Consider the following 6,000-nt stretch of genomic DNA (forward strand, 5'->3'; position numbering starts at 1 on the left):
GCCACTCCATGGTCTATCAACAGACCCACTAGATGAGGACTCTCCTGGTCCACTCAAAGACTGTGATTGCTGACCTGCATTCTGTGCAACCACACTTCCACTCACATCAGCCCCAACAGCTTCTTTTTCAGCAGCATACCAGCTGCTCATCTCATCAAAGACAACATCCCTGCTTACCCTCAACTCACGTGTAGCAGGGTTATAACACCTGTATCCCTTTTGCCCAAGGGAATATCCAATAAACACACATTTTTCAGCTTTTGGATCCAGCTTAGTTCTCAGCTCATCTGGCATATGCACATATGCAATGCATCCAAAAACTTTCAGATGAGACAAATCTGGTTTTCTGCCAGTAAACCTCTCCTCTGGAGTTACGTCATGTATGGCTGCAGTTGGAGTCCTGTTCATGATGTATACTGCTGTAGAAACAGCCTCAGCCCAATAGCAATGCGGCATATTCTTCTCTTCCATCAATGCTCGCGCAATCTCAGCAATGTGCCTGTTTTTCCGCTCAGCAACTCCATTTTGCTGCGGAGTGTATTTGCATGTAAACTGTCTCCGAATACCATTCTTCTTCAAAAATTCAGAGAACTCATTTGAGAAGTATTCTCCCCCTCCATCTGACCTTAGGCACTTAACATATTTCCCTGTTTGCTTTTCAACCAAAACTCTGAAATTCTGAAAGTGAGTGAACACCTCACTCTTCTCCTTCATGAAATATACCCACACTTTCCTTGTATGGTCATCAATGAAAGTGACATAGTACCTGCAGCCTCCCATAGACACGGTCTTCGTAGGACCCCATACATCTGAATGCACAACATCTAGTGCATTTCTGCTCACATATCTGTTACGTTGAAACACATGCTTTGTTTGCTTCCCAAATTGGCATGCTTCACATATTTTCTGCATACCTTCCACTTTAAATTTTGGCAGCCCTGTCACAATTCCTTTTGTCTGCATAGACTTCAATCTCTGCACATTTACATGTCCAATTCTTTTATGCCATATGTCTGTGTCTGCAACAACTCCTGAACCATTTGCAAACATCGCAGCACTCATTTCAGGCATGTCTACATCCAACGTAAACATTCTGCCCACTCTGTTGCCTTTTGCAACCAACCTGCACTTGTCTTTGAAATCTTCAACATAACACCCATCAGGGTTAAACCTAACCTGCAAACCCTGCTCAATCATCTGGCCAACTGAAACCAGATTCTTTGTTATGTTCGGTACATGAAGTACATCTGCAAGGTACTTCACTTTGCCATCCTGCATAGATAATGGCACATCTCCAACGTGGGCAATTGGATGAGCAGTGTCATCCCCTGTTTCCACAAAACCTGGTCTTTCCGGGTTTTTCATCTCCTTGAACCACTCCCCATGACTCGTCATGTGGTTCGAAGCGCCTGAATCCACATACCATACATTATCTTTTTGTGCTGCATCAACATTTTCAGACATGGCATTCACGACATGCTGCATAACAAACAACCTTTCATTGTCCTCATTATTTCTGCTTGAGGATGCATAGTTGTTTTGCTGCACTTTCCCATTTTGCATGTCAGCCTGCTTCTTATAACATTCTGCCTGCACATGTCCAGGCTTACCACAATAATAGCATTCACGTGCATCATTATATTGCCTTTGCTAATTTCCACGGCCTCTTTGACTTCCCCTGCCTCTGAATTTGCCTCTTCCACCTGCGTGTTGTTGTTGTTGTTGTTGATTCTGGGACTGTTGTTGTTGCTGCTGCTGCTGACCATAATTCTGATTACCTGTTCGGCCACCTCCTTGACCGCGTCCACGGCCTCCTCTACCTCGTCCTCTTCCTGAACTCGTGTAGAAGGCCTGTTGCTCTGAACTGTTTTTGCTTTGTGAAGACTGTTGGTCTTCACCCAAGCTCTTCTCTTCGATAATCAGCATAGACACCAAATCTGTAAAGTTGGGAATGTTTTCCCGAGTCTGAATAGACGTCTTGAACGCCTTGTATTGTGGCCCGAGACCACGTAGACAGACCTCCACCTTATCATCATCATCTACTGACACACCAATAGATGCAAGGGATTCCACAATACCCTTTATCTTCAACGCATAGTCATTCACAGACATGCTCTTTTTCTCCACAGTATGAAGTTCATTCTTCAACTGTATCTTACGTGCCTTGGTATTTGTTTCATACAGCTTTACCAAGGTGTCCCACGCCTCCTTGGGGGACTTGGCATCCTGAATGTGCCCAATCATGGTGTCCTGTATACTAATGGAGAGCCAATACATAACCTTCATGGCTCCTTGGTTCCAGTCTTTAAACTCTTTCATATCTGTAGCAGTCGGATTTATATCCGATATCTCCGGTGCCTCTTCATGCTCGCCTTCTATGTAGTCCCAATAGCCTTTTCCCATCAGGAAATTCGTTAACCTGAACCTCCAAGCATGGAAGTTATTCTTATCCAGCTTCTCAGCCACAATCTGTGTTATGCCATCATTAGACATCTTGCCAAACACACAATTTTACCAGAAACTGCACTCTGGTTTTTCTTGCACAAATGCTGTATTTTCTGTAGCGGCACTGTTGTACTCTCAAATGTCACAACCAGTGACTTCAATGTGCATACATACACCCAATGGCAACTGTAGACCTCTTGCAGCACCCACAGTGTCTGCACAGTCAATCTGTCTTCCTGCAGTTCTTAAAACAGAGTTCTGCAGAGAATCGATGACTTACCCAAATCGCCTGCTTTCTGAAAAACGGAGGTCCAGACGCGCCCGAAACGCGTTTTCGGCCCGAAAAATTCAGTCCATAGGACTATATAGTTGCCCTATAGCTTTACTCCCGCGAAGAAAGCTCCTCAATCAGATATCGTTTGCCGGTGCCTCCCGTAGAGCTCCCGACAAGGGTGTAGTCACCAACACAATAGGCAAGAGTAGTTGAAGCTCTTACCCTCGTCGTACCGCTTCCTGTGGTTCTCTTGCTTGCAGCTCAGCCCTTAGCATGAACCAGGCTCTGATACCATGAAAAGATGCACGGGGGAAGAGAGCTTGAGCTCTTGCAAGCACACACACACACTCACAAAACCCTAATAGAGAACACACAGGTGAGAGGCTGAAAATCTTCTTCTTCTCTACTCAACACTCAACACACCATATACAAAGATAAGAGTACACACAATATGAAAGGTACTCAACCAAATACATACACAGGTTCTCTATAGTGTGAACCCGACTAAATGAGCTGGCGCTATATCTATGCCAGTCTCTAGAATGGCTGTCACACAGCCTGTCATCCCACTGGCCGCATATCACCCAAGATCTCACCAACCATGCCAGTGGTGTAAGTGCGGGGCCTATCCCCCAGGCGAGTCATCAGTGTCCACCGCCTCACTAGAGCTCGATATCTCAACACCTTTGTGTTGGCTACTACACCCTTGTTGGGAGCTCTTCTCGGGAGGCACTGACAAACGTACTCCGATTGAGGATCTGTCTTCCTGGGTAAGATTTTTTGGGCTAGAAATGCATTTTGGGCATGTCTTCACCTCTGGTTTTCAGTTCGCAGGCGTTCGCGTGCACTACGATAATTTTTTATTCTCTATAGATTTCTATTTTTGAAACTGCAAAAAGAAGAGAAATTGGTTGTCCAGATATTGTGTGTAGTGCAAATAGGTCTTACAATTGCCATTGGGTGTATGTATGCAAATTGAGGTCACTGCTAGTTGTGACAGTTTGGGTGTAGTATAGTACCATAACAGAGAATACAACAGTTTATATAGGTCAAACAAGACTATTGTTTTGGGTGAGTTTTTGTTGCAGAGACAAGATGTAGAATGATAGAATTAACCAGATTGTTGCAGAAAATCTTGGCAAGAACAACTTCCATGCTTGGAGGTCTAGATTAAAAATTTTCCTGTGTGACAGGAAAAGGCTATTGTGGAACTACATTGAAGGTGAACATGAGGAGGCACCAGAGATACCAAAGATTTATCCAACTACTGCAGACGTAAAATAATACAAGGATTGGAATTAAGGAGCAAGAAGGAAAGTCATGTATTGGATTTCTATTAGTATATAGGCCATTATGATTGGGCACATATAGAATGCCATTATGATTGGGCACATATAGAATGCCAAGTCACCCAAGGAGGCATGGGATACCTTGGTGAAGCTATATGAAACTAACACTAAGGTATGAAAGATTCAGTTGAAGAATGAGCTTCATACTTGGGAGAAGAAAAATATGTTTGTGAATGATTATGCCTTGAATATCAAGGCTAATTTGAAAACCCTTGCATCTATTGCTGTTTTTGGTGATGATGATGATAAGGTGGAAGTATGTCTACGTGGTCTTGGGTCACAATACAAGGCATTCAAGACATCTATTCAGACTTGGGATAACAATCCCAACTTTACAGATTTGGTGTCACTGCTGATGAAGAAAAGAGTTTGGGTTAAGACCAATCTTCACAAAACAAAGGTAGTTCAGAGAAACAGGCCTTCTACACAAGTGTAGGTAGAGGATGAGGTAGTGGCTCAAGCCGGGCCAAAGTGGTGGCCAAACAGGTAATCAAAATTATGATCAACAACAACAAGAGTCCCATGAATCACAACAACAACACAAAGGTGGAAGAGGTCAATTGACAAGCACGGAGAGTCAAAGAGGTCATTTCAATTGGCAAAGGCAACATAATGATAAATGAGGCTATGTTTATTGTGGTTACTAAAATAAGCAGAATGACATGCGAAATGTAAAAGTGCAAAAAAATAAGTATGCGTCCTCTAGCAGAAACAATGAGGATAATGAGAGGTTGTTTGTTATGCAACATGTAGTTAATGATGTGTTTGGAAATGATGTAGAAGCCTATAAGGATGTTGTATGGTATGTTGATTTAGGTGATTCGAACCACATGACAAGTCATGGTGAGTGATGAAAGGAAATGAAGAGTCTTGAAAGACCAGGCTTTGTAGAAACAAGGGATGACACAGCTCATCCGATTTCCCATGTTGGAGATGTGTCATTGTCTATGTAGGATGTAAGATTCCTCCCCCAATCCCTCAAGATGTCCAATCTCTCCCCCTATAAGTATATTAACAGATCTTGTTTCTACCTATTTTGGCTTAGAGAGAGAAAATATTCTAGAGAGAGGTTATTCAATTTTTAGATATTTTTGGATGAAAAAATATCTCTTCTTATTAAAATAAATTCCCCTTGTCAGAATATTAACAGATCTTGTTTCTACCTATTTTGGCTTAGAGAGAGAAAATATTCTAGACAGTGGTTATTCAATTTTTAGATATTTTTGGATGAAAAAATATATCTTCTTATTAAAATAAATTCCCTTGAAAAAGAAGTTCAAAAAGAATTTCAGAAGGTGCATTAGAAATAAATTATAATCTATTCAAAAGGCCTTAGCCTAAGGATCCATATTTTTTGAAAATTTTAGATTAAGGTTCTGAGGAGCCAATTAGATTAATCCAAATGTAGGGAGGAGATAAATTGAAGAAATAAAGAAAATCTCCCCAAAAATGAGCAAATACTCACATAAGATGATGAAGAGTTGACTAAGGACAAGGTTATTAGTTAAAAAAGAAAAGATATTTAGAGGAAATGATGCATTTTTGACACCTCAGTGTGGGGGAATTCATGTTAGATTTGATAACTAAGCTATGAAGATTGATCAAAACATCCTCAAGGTGAATCAAAGATTGTACAAGACATCATGAATATGAGGGATAAAAATTGGTATATGTAGAAAATTGATATGAGATTAACACAAGAAGACTCTAATTGTGATTAGACATGAACCAAACTTACATAATCACTTGATCACGACTTGTACCTTATTTAGAGACTCCTCTACCCTATTTTTAGTTGCATGAGTTGCATGAACAACATGTACCAACCATTTGTAGGCTTTACACAACCACTAGCCTATCAAACCACATTTAAATTGGACTAAGGAGTTGGGATTACATTTATCCAACAATCCCCCCTTAAGACCAACTTCT

The sequence above is a fragment of the Cibotium barometz genome, chromosome 15 (genome assembly GCF_041138505.1).
Source record: "Cibotium barometz isolate CiBa-2024 chromosome 15, ASM4113850v1, whole genome shotgun sequence".
Classification (NCBI taxonomy): Eukaryota; Viridiplantae; Streptophyta; class Polypodiopsida; order Cyatheales; family Cibotiaceae; genus Cibotium; species Cibotium barometz.